Here is a 17,548-nt window from a genome sequence, read left to right as displayed (position 1 = left end):
TGGTTTATGTCTATTTTTTAAAGTTTTCTGAAACATGTGATTAACTGAACTTAACGCATTACCAAAGAGGGGAGGGAATGTACCTACCTCAACGCGCCAAACAAGCATGGCTCTGAAGCTGCTCTGACGAAGGTCTTTCTTGATTATGGAATATATCATTCTAGATATTATTGCAATGACCAATTGCGTAGATCGATGCTTATGGTGTTGATCACTGAGTTGGCTGGTCCCGACTCTGTTTTGAGGTTGCAGCCATATAGCTGCAATAATGCTGAGTGAGATATTAAATAGCAATAACCCAAAATAAAACCGCGAAGATTTAGGAATAATATCGCACAGGAACGTGAAATTGGGAGATTACCAACTGAAAAAAGACACATCGGTTGATGAATATTTGGAGTACAAGAATACTGGCCAGTGGATCTCCATTCCGAATCTGCGTTCCTGTGCCACCTAAATGAAGGCATGTGTATGGCTTTAAGCACCCACTCTACCAATGAAATGTTTAATACCTTACGAGTATACGCTGATCACAGTCCCGGCGAACATCCTATAAAGGACAATGCCATCACCAGCGTTCCTCTCTTGTAGATTTTCTGTACACAAGAATGATTGGAATATCACATACTTTTCCTGCATGCGTGAACGGCACCTAGACTTAATGACATAATTTAGATAACCAAGACCCAAAAGGGATCACTCCGGTCACTACTTCCATGAAGAAACCTGAGATCAAACACTTATTGTAATCAGGTCATCGACTTCAGTGTTTTTGTGCCCTCCTTCCCCTGGCCCACTACTTGAGACATTTCCAACAATGCTGTCAGCTATAGAAGACACACTAATGCCAGCAACCAAGATGCTGCATGTACCCTTCCTCGAAGAACGGAAGTAATACATTCATTTGGGGAGATTTAGATCTACTTGAGTTCGTGTGACCTTCTTGATGTTGGTGCAGTCTCAGGTGCAGGTGTGTTACGTCGTAACACGGTGCAGGTGAAGGCGCAGGTGGAAGCTTTTTGAACTATAATCTAATAAGCCTGTTTTTTTCTCTTTTGAACGGACATGTTTGAAGCGTTTGACATAACTCAGTGCTCCAAAATGTCACAAAGCAAAGTGCAAGGTTTATATGCTTCGAGTTGCCAAATGAAATCTGCTAAACAAACATTTTACTTCATATACCAGAGAGATTCTATACAACGGACAGGAATATTTATCTTATTCTTCTGCAAAATGTCATACAGCTTTGCACTACATTCCTAGGTATACAGTTGTTCAGTTTCTTCACAAGTATGACGTAATCAAATTACGCCCGCATTCTAGATTCATAATGAAGACAGTCTACGTCTTTCATTTCCAAATGCATAGCACATCTAAATCGTTTCCGAATGTTTAGCCACGTGTTATCGCTCGGAAAATGTATTTTCTGCCATCAGACACTCAGATTAAACCATATATGTGCTATGTGCCTCTGAATCAAGCACTGATACACCAGGCCTCTGTAACAAATATGATTCATTTGATATGTCATCGGGGACTGCCACAGTTTATCAATTTGCACCTCTTCTTTCTTGATGTAACAAAATCAATAATGTTACATATAGACGAAATCCCATGCCATCCTGTCTGCCAAATTGATTCTTTGATCGAGACACACTTATTAATTTTGCAAACAGCAGCAGCTGAGCATAAAATCAATGATATAAAGAATAAATACTTCTTTATTAGCAGTTCATATTACCGGATTGATTTCCAACACAAGTTCAATAAGTGAACCCATTTCTCAGTTTTTTTGCATGTTGTTATAATTCAGTTACTGACTGGATCTTGCGAGCTTTTCTACTCCCTCGGTTAAACACTCTCTGCGTAAATGCGTTACATTCCTTGTAGATCCTCGTTCGTTCTTCTGTACAGGCCCCACATTCCCGTTTCAGATGTTCTCTTCCGTCACAGGGGTGATGCAAATCAGGGTTCATGCATGAGCAAAATGTACTTTAAGTCCCCATATGCATGGTCCCTGGTATGGTGATCTACCTTCAGTTGCTGGCAATCTATACCTTTGTTACTTTGTATTGTCATTTATAGTTAAAATACCCCAGGTGTAATTTCTGGTCTTAAATTTATTCCTCTGATACTCTAGTTATTTTGTTGTCCTTTCTGGACAGTTGTTTTCTTTTCTATAATTTACTTGCGTTTATTGTTCATTTATAACTTTTTAAGTCACAATATCGCTGAAATGTTGCCGATGTGACTATGAACTTTAAGTCACCCATTTTCTCTTCGCTCACAAATTAAGATTTCTAACTATTTTCCAACGTAGCTTTTTGTTTGTGCATTCACCATCCTCTCTCTACACACACATTTTCCACATTCTTCAAACTTTCATTCGTGTACCCAACTCCTCTGTTCAATTCCTACTCTCCTACGAGCTACTGTGCTCACATTCTCCCATCCGTTCCTTCTCTCCTATGTCCTCGGCTCTCACGTGATCACGCCCCTCTCCCTTCAAACTAAATTCGGCGCTCTCGTATTCACTCCCGAATCGATCCACTTTCAGTGGCTTTTACCAAATGGGGAAATTTAAAACCCGCCAGAATCGAATCAAGTTGGCTTTTCCTCAAGTGTAACTGGAAAGTTGAACTAAGTGTCCATAAAACCAAACCCGCCCCAAAGTTCTTTTCCACTGATGTACCGATATTTCCATAGACTGTTTGTCCCAAGAACTCTTTCTTTGAAATAATCATTTTCTCGACTCCTTTGTAAGATTTCATTCAGCTCATGGGGATCATTCACTATCTGAACTACGTTTGTTTTCTTAATACCGAATTTATAATTATCGGATTTGGATGGGAAATCACATAACATCGGGAAGACCGGACAATCAGAAAAAGATTACACATTAGGATGATTTGTTTGAGGAAGAAGAGCATGAAGGATTACATTCAGAAGACTGAACAGAAATCTGTAGAATATTATCTCCCAGTCGACATTAGACGCATAAGGGAGGATACAAACCACAAAAACCAGAGAATAACAAGTTGAGACTATTCACCGAAACAGATTCCATTAGCCGTAAAAGGCAAAAATGCGATAAGGATTAAATGAATAAATGCAGAAAATACTACACATGTACAGCATATCGCTCTAGATGCTGAACAGACTAAACACATTCACGCATAAGACTATGCATCAGTGTTTTGGTTGTTGTCTAACCCTTCACTCAACAGCATTCCTGCTAAATGGCGACAGGTTGTAACTTAAACTAATCTAGTCTGGACCAGGCACTCAAATAAAATTTAAGATTTAAGCAACAAGCTTTACTGTTTGCCACCACCTGCTAATGTTCTATGTAATTTATTTCCATACACTACAGAAATAAGCTGGTTTCCGGAAAACTGAAACTGAGAAGAAACGTCACGTTTCATTGTGGTTTCCATGCAACTGAAACGGCACCATTTCAGGATGGTTTCCAATTCGTTTCATTACCCACTCCTCCAAGCGGGATCCAGTTGGTTTCCGTGATGTTAATTTACTGTTGGTTTCCATGAAACTTGAAACTGAACGTTGCACCATTTCCACCTTGTTTCCAGTGCTATTCATTACCCACTCCTCCAAGCAGAATTCATCTCGATGTATGGGTTTATTGAGGAATTCAACCTGGTTTCCATGTATGAGTTTATTGGATTCCACTGGATTCCACAATTACCCACATTACGGATGGTTTTCAGGTTCTGGGAACCAAGTTATTTTTGTATGTGATAATTTGTTCATCGTAACACATATCCATACCACTCCAGCAGAGTTCAATAAGAAAGCTCTGAATTTGGAGAAATTTTTGGTTACTTCTAGCATCTTCACCTAATTCCGAGTTTCAAATGTACTTGGAATATCCAGTACTCAATGTAAGCGAAGATATGGTTGATGAAAAGAAAAAAACACAGTAAAAGTACAAAAAATGTAGTGAAATAACAAGCTTTTGTACGTCAATATCCACATGTACATGTACATTCCTGTAGGGAAATTGGATTAGACAAAAGTGGGATCAGTGGAAACACACTGGATTACGTCTCCTTTGATTGACAAATAGAAGATTAATGATATTTCTCAGTGAAATGATTATGTAAGACAAGTTATGTCAAGCAGTGTTATAGTCCCGTCCTGACAAGGCATTGTTACCCTGTTACCACAAGCATCTTAGTTCTGTCCCAGAACAGGATTTTCTTTGGAATAAACACATAGGAGAAAGTGATGCCTACGATATACTCCTTTCTCAGATTTATACCGTCTGTCTCGGAAGACTCAAGAGATTATGCACAATTTATTTAGTTTACCAGCCTTTGACTTTTGCAGCAATTAATGATAGTTGTTCGATAGATCAGACCCTGGTATTGGAAAAGCTTCACTCGGATGCTTTAAGAACAGGTTGTGGGGTTCCCGAGATATTTGTCACATAAACATACATAAGGAAACTAAATTTCAGTCAGTTGGTGAAAAGATGAAATATTTCCAAAGTGTTGCTCTTTTACATAATGGTAATTACGATAACTGAAGACTGTCTTGTTCCGAAGTGTTTCCGATTCCGCTGTAAAAGTAAAAGTTGCAACTTACACGCTATAAACTGCAAAACAGAAAACTATGCAAAATCATTTATCCCGTCTGTAACAAGCTTGTGGAACAACTTACCATCAGACCTAGCCAATGCGGGTTTCATAGAATCTTTTAATGACTGATAAGACTTAGTTACAACGAAGCATCTTCATTTGGATCGAGAATGTGTCAAATCTGGAAAGCTCCACTTGGCTAAATCTATTTAGTCTCAAGAATATGGTCGGTAAGGCATATTCTGGTATCTTCATCACTTTAACCACAATAAGAGCAATGCAATCAGTTCCAGATTTATATCTTGAGCTCGTTACATACTTGGCGGAAGCTGGTCGCCGGAGTTCCCGGATGTAGATAGGGAGTAATCATTGTAGCCTTTTAACTATTACACTCCTCCCTCCTAGATTTATTTCGATAAAAAAATGTACTCCTAGCTATGAATAATTGTAACATCATAATGTAATGTTCCAGTTATTCGTTAGAGTCTTTCAATAGTCTTTCAAAATTTCACTGGAACTCTTTTTCTTTCTTTAACATATTAACCAATAACATGCAATAACTGTGGAGTAACTGCTCTTCTAATACCGATAGCACTAGCTCGAAAAATGAACTACGGGAACTAGTAACATGAAACAACTACTAATCCAATATAAGGGGTACACCTTTAAAACTAAACATCACACTAACTGTGTTTCGTCACTTAATGAGTATTCAAGAGTATAACGTGTAAGTGTCTTATTTGGCATCAGCATGGATTTTCAAGTTAGGTCTCTCTGGTGCTATGCGTATTCTGCTTGATCTTCGCAACACATCAGGTTGACAAGACTCTGGTTTCTGCACATCTGGACGGATGATCTCTGGTGTGGCCTGTGTCTGCTGTGGCTCAGACACAGTGCTGGGAGTTGGTGGCTCATCTGGCACCACCAAGGACGGTAACAACTGCTCAGATACTATTGAAGCATCTGGTACTTTTGACTTTTCAGCCAACACATCACTGCTTTTCACATGACGGAATCTCACATGATCAAGGTGCCGTCGAGCAACAACACCATCAATATCGAGCCGAACTTGAAAAGACACAGGGCCTGTCTTCTCTGTTTCGACTCCCGAAAGCCACTTTTCGCCTGGACGAAAATCCATCACATACACTGGATCTCCCACCTGGATCAGCCGATCCTTTGCATGTATATCATGGTTTAATTTCTGCTTTTCTTGCTTCTTCTGCACACTTTTACCCACATCTGGGTGCAGAAGATCGAGATGCGCCTTTGGGCGTCTTTTAAGCAACAATTCTGTTGGTGGCATGCCTGTGGTTGTCTGCGGTGTGAGACGATATTTAAACAAGAATCGTGACACTCTTGTCTCAATTGATCCAGTTGTCATACGTTTCATACCAGTTTTGAATGTCTGCATGCCTCTCTCCGCGAGGCCATTTGAGGCTGGATGATAAGGTGCCACACAAGTGTGAACGATACCGTTCCTGGTCATGAATGTTGCAAATTCACCACTAGTAAAACATGTCCCATTGTCTGTGACAACTTGATCTGGCAACCCATGGGTTGCGAACATGATCCGCAGGCTCTCAATTGTGGCATTAGATGTCGCACTGTTAACCGGGAAAACTTCTAACCACTTGGATTGTGCATCAATACAAACAAGGAACATTTTGCCAAGACATGGTTCTGCATAGTCCAAGTGCAGACGACTCCATGGAAGCTCTGGCCATTCCCACGGATGGAGTGGTGCTTCTGGAGGAACTGGCCGGCTCTGTTCACAAAACTCACATGTTTTCTTCTAGTTGCACATCCATCATTAGCCACCATACTAGACCTTGAGCAAGTGACTTCATACGTGACATTCCATGGTGTGCTTCATGCAATATGTCCACAATTTGTTTTCGACCCTGTGGAGGAACGACAATTCGACTACCTCCAAAAATGCAACCATTCTGGACACTTAATTCATGTTTTCGCTTTTCATATGGGCGAAATTCATCATTCAAAGTGAAGTCATCTGGCCATCCACTGTGTAGCAATCTTCTCACACGTGAAAGAGTGGGATCTCTATCAGTCCACTGTTTGATCTGCTGTGTTTTTACAGGTGTAGAATCCATGGATTCTAGTAATATTATTGTGTCACCAGACAATGGTGGATTAGGCACGGTCTTTGGCAAGGGGAGGCGACTCATACAGTCAGCATTGGCTAACGTTGTTCCCTTTCTGTACTCAATAGCGTAGTTGTATGCTGACAAGATAAGTGCCCACCGCTGTATTCTACTAGAAGCCATCACAAGCTAGAATCAGTTTCTTTTGAGGATCATAATGTGTGAGGAGCTTACATGACGACAAATGTTCTTTCACCAGTTTGAAAGATTTCTCTTGCTGTGGTCCCCACACCCATGTTACTTCTTTGCTCAAGAGTTGATGGAGAGGTGCCAGCGTTGTTAACAGGTTGGGCAGGAAACGCTGGTAGTACTGGACAAGTCCTAAGAAGGACTTCAACTCGCTGACATTGCGTGGCGCTGAAGCAGACACACTAGCTGCCACTTTCTAATCAAGGGGATGCAATCCATGTTTGTCAATTCTATGTCCCAAGTAATCAACTGAATCCACCATGAACTTACACTTTTGACCATTTAGGTGTAAGCCTGCTTTGCTCAATCTGTCCAACACAGCTTTCATGTTGTCTACATGACCTTGCTCTGTAGTACCTGTCACCAAGATATCGTCAAGATAGACGCATACATGTGGAATGTCTCATAACAAACACTCTATGGTACGTTGGAATGTTGCTGGCGAATCGGTAATCGGAGGTACTGATATAATCCGCGGTGAGTGTTGATGGTTGTCAGTTTCTGGGACTCTTCATCCAATCTGAGGTGCTGATATGCTTGACTCAATTCCAGTTTTGTGAATGTTTCACCCCCTGACAATGAGGCAAACAAATCTTCAATCCTTGGTATTGGATACACATTGGGGCATGCTACTTCGTTCAGTCATTTTATAATCTCCGCAAATTCTCGAGGATCCATTTCCCTTTACCACTGGCACAATGCGTGCTGCCCACTCAGAATGTTGTAAAGGCTTAATTACTCCCAGTTTCTCTAGACGATCCAGTTCCTTTTCAACTTTCTCCCTGAGTGCATATGCTACATTTCTATGTGTGTAGAATCTGGGTACATTTGCAGAGATCTGTATTTGTACAGTATGATCCTTAAATTCACCAATGTCATCTTGAAACACATCCGAGTAGGATTTCAGTATATCCTGTAATCCCTCATTTCTCACGTTCAGGATCTTCCCCCAGTCCAGCTTAATGACCTGCAACCAGTCTCTACCAAGTAAGTTTTCACCATCACCTTCCACCACAGTTAGTGGAAGTGTAGCCACTTGATCACCATAAACATCTTCAACATCATCGATCAGTTGAACCCAGAACAGGAATTTTCTCTTTACTGTATGATCTCAGAACTGCCTTAGTTTCATACAGTTTTGGACGCTTATCATTTTTCCACACAGTTTCATAAGTATGAGAGTTTATGATCGACGTTGCTGCCCCAGTATCAATTTCCATGGTAACTTCCCTTCCATGAACAGTTACTTCAATCAGGAAGGGTTCTAGAGTCTTCCTCCCATTAAGTCCATAAGAATTGTTAGAATTCATTTTGAATATGCCATATTCACCCATGTTCGTTTCCGACCCTTCCTGTGGCATTTCAGCAATGTGGTTTGTAGCAGACCCTGACATTTCATCAATGTGGTGAGTGCCTGACCCTCTACCACGCTCACGATTACCATATCTGTTACTGCGCTGGCCTCTTCGACCGCCTCGATGAACCTGGCCACGATTGTTTGCTTGTGTATTTCCTGCACCCTGTGAACTGTAACAGGCTCGCTGAATGTGGCCCACCTTGCCACAGTTGTTACACTGTGTGTCTCTGTAGTAACATGTCTTACCAGCATGGTTTGTTCCGCCACATTGATCACATTTCATAGGTGGACGACGCTGATGAGAGGACTTGTCTGAAGGTGTCACTTTATTACAGATTTTGATGGAGGCTGTGTCTCTTTATGAATACTCTGTAATTCGTTGGAAGCCATTTCCATCTCAGAGAAAAAGCCCTGTTGTAATCTAATGTTTTTTTCAGAAAGTAACCGGTTTTGGATTGCTTCATCATTAATGCCACAAACTAACCTGTCCCTTAACTGGGTTTCTAGGTCAGCATAATCACATGTTGATGCTAGACGTCTCAGCTCTGACACATATGTTGACACACTTTCATTACACACCATCCCTGAGGTTAAACCTCCTCCTCTCTACTATAACATTTGTCTGTGGGTGTTGATGAGATTTCATCAGTTTTACCAAACCATATAAGAAAAGTCACCTGGTTTCTGTAGTGCAGTCAAATTCTTCAACAGTTTATAGCATTTTGCCCCCACAACGCTGATAAGAATGGCCCTTTTCCTGTTATTATCAGTTATCTCATTTGCTTCAAAATAGTGGTCTATTCTTTTTGTGTAATCATCCCAATCATCCTTATCAACATTATAGGCATCAACTTTCCCAAACGCCGCCATTGTTTGATAGCACGTGGCCTGGATCCCGGGAGATCACACGACAGCTGTAAACATTAGTTGCAAGCACCGGAATGCTAATAAAAGGTCTCAGCTAGCTAATTTGGGCTTTGACATCCTCGTCGCCAAATTTATGTGGTATCTTCATCACTTTAACCACAATAAATGCAATCAGTTCCAGATATTTACCGTGAGTTCGTTACATGGCGGAAGTCGGTCGCCGGAGTTCCCGGATGTAGATAGGGAGTAATCATTGTAACCTTTTAAGTATTACACATATATAATCAGTAAAGACGTGCTTTAGTATGTGGGTCTTCACCTCGTACTCTTCACTATTTTTCAGTGTTATTTGTGTGTGTTTGTGCACTCAACATTCTTGTCAATAAAGGCAAGAACAATCGTGTCTGGGCATCAAAGGCATTATTCTGTGCAATATGCACAGTTTAACCATACCATCTGTTTAGAGGAACGGTTCTAATTAGTCACCTCTTAAAACGGTCACCAATATTTAATCGTGAGCCTGTGGTCTTTAGATAGTCAAGCCTCGACCATACAAAAAGTGACATCATTAGCATCCATTTACACACATGGTTGACGTGTGCTCGAGAGGTCAGAGAACATAACAACCCAAACCTGTTAGTTGTCTAGATAACCCCCGTGAAGATCCGGTTTGAATTGATCTTCAGCAAATCCATGCCTATCACAATGGGCGATAATGGCGTTAACACAGAAAATATGCTGAGAACAATCCAAACCTGCGCGCGGGTGACATGAGTTATAAATCAAGTGCAAGGGGTTCAATGGGTTAGTTTACTTTCAGCATCCCGTTTCGGTTACAGACAATCTGATTCACGTGCACAGACGTTATCTCTTTCATAATACGTTCATTTAGCATGGTAACAAGCTTTAAAAAATACACGAAGGCAATACAGAAGACGTGTACCATTTCACATCTGCTTATGTGTCTCAAAAGCATGAACGGTGAAAGTCAATTACGGAAGACTGATACTTTTTATAACGTGGAAATATAGGTAACAAGTAGAAAGACTGGCGATCTGCTTATCAGCAACTGCTCAGTGTTCCCTTGATACATACAACAGACACATGCCATTCTCTCCTAGCACCAGGTGTACACTAAACCTGTAACATTATGGAATATGGAAACGATATTGTTAACTTTTCCATTGATTTGTTAGTACTGCTCATTTAAAGACATAGTCCCTGTTTCCACAACAAATTTAACAAATAATATGAAACGTTATTTTTTTCTCGTCACTGGCGTCGCCCGAATGTTTCCAAAGTCAGAATATCAACGAGTTTACTTTTACAGCAATGCGGCGGTACTGTAATTATTCACCAGGGAAGGTTTGTTTAGACAAGGCTAGATCTCTTTCTATGTAGAAGAGATTCCTTTCTTCGCGTCTCGCGTCCATTCTTCAATCTATCTCGCATCTGATTGTCCTGTCGTTGGAGACGTTTGCAGCTGCAAAATAGATGTACATATTTGGATATGTATGTTACAGAGATAGATACATTTTTTATGACTTCTTCTAAGATGAAATATATAAAGGAACAATCGAGTCCATAAGATTAACGCTGACGAGCATGCAGGCACATTAAATTAACAAACCAGTCCAGATCTATTGATATGACGCCATACAAATATGACATGTCTGTGACCAGATAGTATCCGCTTTGAATTGCCCGTTTAACTTTGATACATATTTTCCGTCTTTGTTCTGGGGAACATTTACTTCACTTGCCTTTCAACGGATTGCAACTGGGTTTGGGTGTTAAAATAAATGTTGGTATCAGTTTCTCAACGACTTTCTATACCTTCGTTACTTTTGAAAATTATGCCATTTCGTAGGATGAAAAAGGGTTCATATCACACTTTGTCCACGTCGAATCAGCTCATTGTTGCTAAGGTTAAATCTGAAGTATAGCCGATGAAGTTCTTGAAGGCATCTGCTCGGAGTGCCTGTCAACGATCGACCTCTGCTTTTCACTCCGTTTTTTAAGTAACCCGTGCGTTACCAACATTCCCGTTATTGTGAAGTTTAGTTTCAGTAAATGTTTTTTATTCGGAGGCTTTTACACTTGTACTAGGTACTCCGTAGATCAAGTACCTTTTATTGTTCGGAAGTTTAGAATATCCTTGCCCTGTGACTGACTCCTTAACATAATTATAGGGCAAGGTCGCGATCCAGGTCCACTCTGTTTCTTTTAGCAACGGCAGGGGACACCAGAAATGGGATTCACACAGAGACTTATATCACGGATAGGCCCTCAGTGTATATTTTCTACTATTCACACCAACCGAGGTGTATCTCGTATCAGTCCTTATTTGCTCGCTGTCGACGTAACTCATAGTCTAAGCATTTTTTTCAATATATCCATGTTGTAACGCTCTTGTAATTACTTTTAAACTGTAGCGTAAACCGCCAGTTTGTTTATTTATTCTGGTTTAATTATTCAGTGATCATCGTCATGGCTGACGGGATGGTGTAAATCCTCAAATCTTCAAAATGAATGTATCATTAAGCCCGCCAGTGTCTTTTACTTCGTCATCACAATAACTACATTGTAACTGTTTACCACGTTTCCAATCATTACCTCATTCCTACTGAATGACACCCTGGTGGCAGATGCTGAAGTTGTTTCATATCACAATGTCATATTTCAGTGACACAAAGCATTGATGCATTCCTAGTTTGTAAGTCCCAAGGGTTCCAAAAAGAGAAGCAACAAATCTTCAAAATAGACGTGCTTTTAATTGTTATTACATTCATATGCACAACAGTAGAATTCAATTATTTTCTTCCCGTCTTTCTATAAGGTCGACTGAATGTAAGGTTATTTGATCGATGTCATATTTTCTCTAACAGCCTAACTTTTATGCAAAGTATCTGATATGTTGTGATATGGTCATAATTGAAACATTTCTGTCGATGCCCTTACTGACAGGTGTTGACTGGCTCTAGTCGATAAATGCTATCTTTCCAAACTCAATTAATCTACAGTTTTTTCGCTTCCATAAATTACATGTTTACCATTAAACCATAGCGTAAAATACGGTTTAACCTTACATGTCACATGCACAACACTGTCCCGATATCCCAAGGACAAATCACGATACAGTCGCTCGTTAATGTTGCAGGATAATGCTTCATAAATCATGTTTGCGACAAATACTGCTGCAGGGCGTAGATGAGCTCAGCCACCGAACGTACAATAGTTAATGGAAATTGATAACACTCACATATACATTTACATATTAATATTGAGAAATAGTACGTACCTATGTACGTCCGAGGCGGTCTCTAGTATGGTGATCTACCTTCAGTTGTTGGCGATCTAAAGCGCATGTTTTATACTGTCTTGTCCGGATGTGAAATCCAATTTTAGAGATAGATGCTAGTTTTACTTCGAAAATGCTGTGATATTCTAATTGGTTTTACTGTCCTTCGTTGACAGGTTTTTATTCATTACATGTGTCTATGTTGAATTCACAACTTCTAGTCACAATATAGCTGAAATACTGCCGAAGAGACTTTAGATTTTAACTAAGCAACGTACGTGAGCATACAAATATGGATTTATTCCCGCAATATAGACAGAGGCATCTGATAATGGTCTCCAGCGATGAAAGGTATTGCTATGAGAGTGACAAAACAAGTTTTTGTGTGGATGCTCTAATCCGGCTACCTATACCTCAATACCCGTCAGACCCGTGAAGGTCCCGGGGTAGAATAGGCCTTCAGCAACCCATGCTTGCCATAAAGGGCGACAGAGCTTGTCGTAAGAGGCGACTAACGGGATCGGGTGGTCAGGCTCGCTGATCACTGGATTGTCTGGTCCAGACTCGATTATTTACAGACCGCCGCCATATAGCTGGAATATTGCTGAGTGCGACGTAAAACTAAACTCACTCACTCAATACCCGTCAATACAGAGGACAATGGGGAACATGGCAAAGGTTCGTGTCTAAATGGTCTTACTTCACACGGATGACCTTGTCCCCCAAGGCGCCAACATTTTGTCGCCTGAAAACCAGCTGTTTTAACTTAACAATTGACTCTAAACATTAAAATCACATTTTTGAACTATTTATTGTTCAAACATCTTTAGATAGGAGGAAAACATTGACCTTGAGCATCTAAACCTTCCTTTGGCCAAATTGACTTATGGTACTATTTTTCATATTTTGTGGAACAAAGATGTAACACTTTCAAGAGATGTAAGTGGACTCTTATTAAAAACAAAAATGTTCCATGTGCACATATGTCACATGTATTATTAATCATGAGCTGCAGAGGTTTCTCCATGAACACGTGATAAATATGGATACTGATAACTTGATTTTACCTAATTATCTTGTCCAAAGAATAACACTGTAGGAGGGAATTGTAATAGCAGTCACTTTATAATTGCAGTCTCTTGATGGCGTAGGGTTAATATGCAATGTACATGAACTCCTTTCACAATATTACAGCAAATAAACGTATAATGTTTCATCGGTGACTGGTCCATCACTAGGTACAGTATAGTGCTTACAAAAACACTGATTTAGTAAAGATAAAATCTAAAAATAATACTTCTAGAAAATGTTCTCATCAGAAGATAGAATAACACCTCAGCTTTAGCATGAAAGAGGTAACTAATTTTTCTTATCTTGGAACAGTCTGGTTTTCAGGCGACGATTTGTCGTGCAAATGTGTTTTCATAAGACGTATGGTCGCTCCTTAATTTTAGGTCCATGATCCACGAATGTGGCAACGCAAGCACACTAAGCCGAAATGTCTCGATATAGCGAAACTACCGGCCAATGTTTTTTCACAAATTACCTATTACGACACTCCTTTGCACAGTCCTTGAGCTGTTCATGTAACTATAGTCTTTTAAGCATCATTACGACATAAACAGTGTTCAACGTTTCAGTACTGTTTCTGGTAAATGTGTGTCTGTATGACCTTTCAAGCTGTAAGAGCCTATCAGAGAGTCCATGCTTGGTCAGGTTTCGTGACAAGACAACACGTGGTTAAACAAGTGACATTTCAGACAACAGCAATCTGACCTAAAAGCGAATCATTAGAAAAAGGCACCTGTGCCATTTCGAAACATATGCAGAAACAATTTGGATTTGGATTTCATTCTCCAAAAAAGTTTTTTTGGTTCTGGAGAAATGAATATCATTCACCAGGGACATTACGTACCATTATGTGACAGATGCGCAACTTCGACTTCTCTGAATCTTATACGGATTCAGCAAGAGTTCTGTTCCATTTTCAGTATAACCGCTGAAGACTGCGATTGTTTCAGAAAACGTAGTGTCACATGAACTCAAACAGCTAAATACAGCATCGAAACATATATAGTAAAGGCGGATCCCGTTGCATCTTTCATAATATACCGAAATTATATCTCATCCATAACTATGACAATACCAATGGTTCACACTATTAGGGTTATTGACTTTCGGTTTATAAAGAAAACGATTCTCTCCAAACATCGTCATGGACACACAGATATGAATATGGATATGATGTTATTCTATGTAGCATGATAGGATTTCTGAAGTATCACCATGTTTGGTTTACTCTTAATCATATGAGTAATAACGATTGTCCCAAACCTCCACGATCGGTTTATACTAAATGTAGTGATTTTCTAGATTAAATAATCATTTCTGGGACTTCTGTATACTGCCATACTTACGTCACGGACTAGCCCTTCAGACACAAACAATGGTTCATTACCTGCATAATCATACCTTTGATATGCTATCTTCTTTATCTGGTTTCTCTGGACATATTGCTGGAAAAGTGCATGTTGTGGTGAACAATCATGCGCCGAGAAGAGGTACACTAAAGTGTTATTTCTCTTTATGAATAAGCATCTGTAAAATCTCAACAGGCTATTTCGATGAACTGTTGTACGTTCGGATGCCCAGCTCTTGACATAAAGATTCATTTCAAAAGTCTACACCCAGCAGTAGTGTTTGATGTAGGCTTTTTGCATATGGTACGATACCTGTAACATTATCGCGCGACATCTGCACCATGAGTTGTCCTTGCTACTAACACCAGGGTGTCATTGAGCAGAAATGAAGTAATAATAGAAAACCTGATTGTATCAATAGACGACAATAAAATAAGATGAAACAACAACGTTGCCCTGGCGATGATCACTGATGAAATAATTTAGAGTATGTCACATGTATGATAATATTAAATAGGCAGAAACTAAATCAAAACTTTGACCAGATATTGACTACATTAGACTGCTGGTAACATTTTGCGTGCGTGTCTGCGTGTGTGTGTGAGTGTGTGTGTAACGCCACAATCAGGAATATTCAAGTTAAATGGTGACGGTCTGTAAATTATCGCTATGCTTGTCGTAAGAGGCGACTAACGGGATCGACTGGTCAGGCTCGCTGACTTGGTTAACACATGTCATCGGTTCCCAATTGCGCCGATCGATGCTCATGATGTTGATCACTGGATTGTCTGGTCCAGACTCGATTATTTACAGACCGCCGCCATATAGCTGGAATATTGCTGAGTGCGGCGTAAAACTAAACTCACTCACTCACTCACTGTAAATTATTGAGTTTGGGCCAGACAGTCCAGTGATCAACATCATGAGCATGGATTCACTGAATAATTTAGAAGTAAAACTAGCATCTTTCTCTAAAATGTGATTTCAAATGCGGACAAGACAGTATAGAAATGGATTAGATCACCAACAAGTGAAGGTAGATCACATGCATCGGTCCTAGCTGGATGTACGCCATCCCGTTTCAGTTGTTAGCAATATATATTATATATTTCGAATAAAACAGTGGGAGGTAGAACAATTAGTAATTAAATTATAATAAATTATATGCTTATGTTTTAAGCCCACATACCCATTCATTTCAGCTCATGTCATCTGTGCATGTCACATGACAGTGTGTTGCACGTGGTAGGGGTGCAACTGGTGATTATATACTTCGAATAAAACATTGAGAAGTAGAACAATTAGTAATTAAATTATAATGAATTATATGCTTATGTTTTAAGCCCACATTCCCATTCATTTCAGCTCATGTCACCTGTGCATGTCACATGACAGGTGTTGCACGTGGTAGGGGTGCAACTGGTGATTTTACACTTTACATTAGCAAGCATTTCTTGAGTAATGTGACCCCAAGAAAACATCCGATGACTTTAAACGATTGTTTGTCGTCTTTACAACACATTATTGTCTTTGTTTAAATTTTGCGACACAATCTGACATCTGCAGCGAGCGGAGACTTCTGAGGGCCGTTGGCATGTTACAGATCGGTACAAACCAGAGAATAGTCGCCCAAACTCTGAATGTTTCCCAAACTGTCATCAGTAGATTGTGGACCCTCTGTATCGTCGAACCTAAAATGTCGATGATCTCCCTCGTTCCGGTCGCCCAAGGTCAGCAACTGCGGCACAAGATAGACTTGTCAGAACTTATGCTCTTCGGAATCGAACCAAAACAGCTCGTCAGATCGCCTCCCATCTTGAAACTGCAGCTGGAGTTCGAGTCTCGGGTCAGACGATTCGAAACACATTACATGCACATGGGATTAGGGCACGTCGACCGTACCTTACGCCAGTATTGGCGGCCAGACACATCAGAGACAGACGTCAATGGTGTGAACAACATCGCCGCTGGGGAAATCGTCGATGGGCAAGGGTTTGCGCGCCAAGCTGGTCGAAATTCTTTTTACCAAGATGACAACGCCCGAGCACATCGTGCCAGAATCGTCACCGACTACATGCAGAGGCAAAACATCGTTACCCTGCCCTGGCCGGTTCTCAGTCCCGACCTTTCCCCCATAGAACACGTTCGGGGAGACATGTGAGACAGCGTCAACGTCAACCAGCTACGATTCAAGAACTGGGCGCAGCGCTGCAAGAGGAATGGAATGCCATACCCCAATTCATGCTTGGTCGGCTGATAAAGAGTATGTGGAAACGGTGCGTACATGAGACCGCTATTCACCGTGTCATCTAGTTCTAGACTTGTCTATTACTGGTCCTGACCTATCAGTAATAAAATATTTTCGCCATAATTTTGGTTACTTCCATTGATTTCCGAATATCCCCTACTTATTTTGAACAGTAGTAGTATCTGTGATGCCCAACAGTGCGCTTTGCGATATTCCAGCAGTATGATGGCCGGTAACAGCACAATGGATGTTATCATTAGTAGCGATCATTGTCGGAAATGAGTTCCTTCTCTAATCCATTGCTTGGGTTTATATATTGCAGGAGTTACTGTAGCATGGAAAGAATATCCCTCTTTATTGACTTTATGGGATAGTATTGGGCGAGAACCTTGATAAAGCG

Source organism: Haliotis asinina, chromosome 11 (assembly GCF_037392515.1).
Source record: "Haliotis asinina isolate JCU_RB_2024 chromosome 11, JCU_Hal_asi_v2, whole genome shotgun sequence".
NCBI classification, from domain to species: Eukaryota; Metazoa; Mollusca; class Gastropoda; order Lepetellida; family Haliotidae; genus Haliotis; species Haliotis asinina.
The sequence above is the reverse complement of the archived record's forward strand: the minus strand, read 5'-3'. Positions refer to the sequence as shown.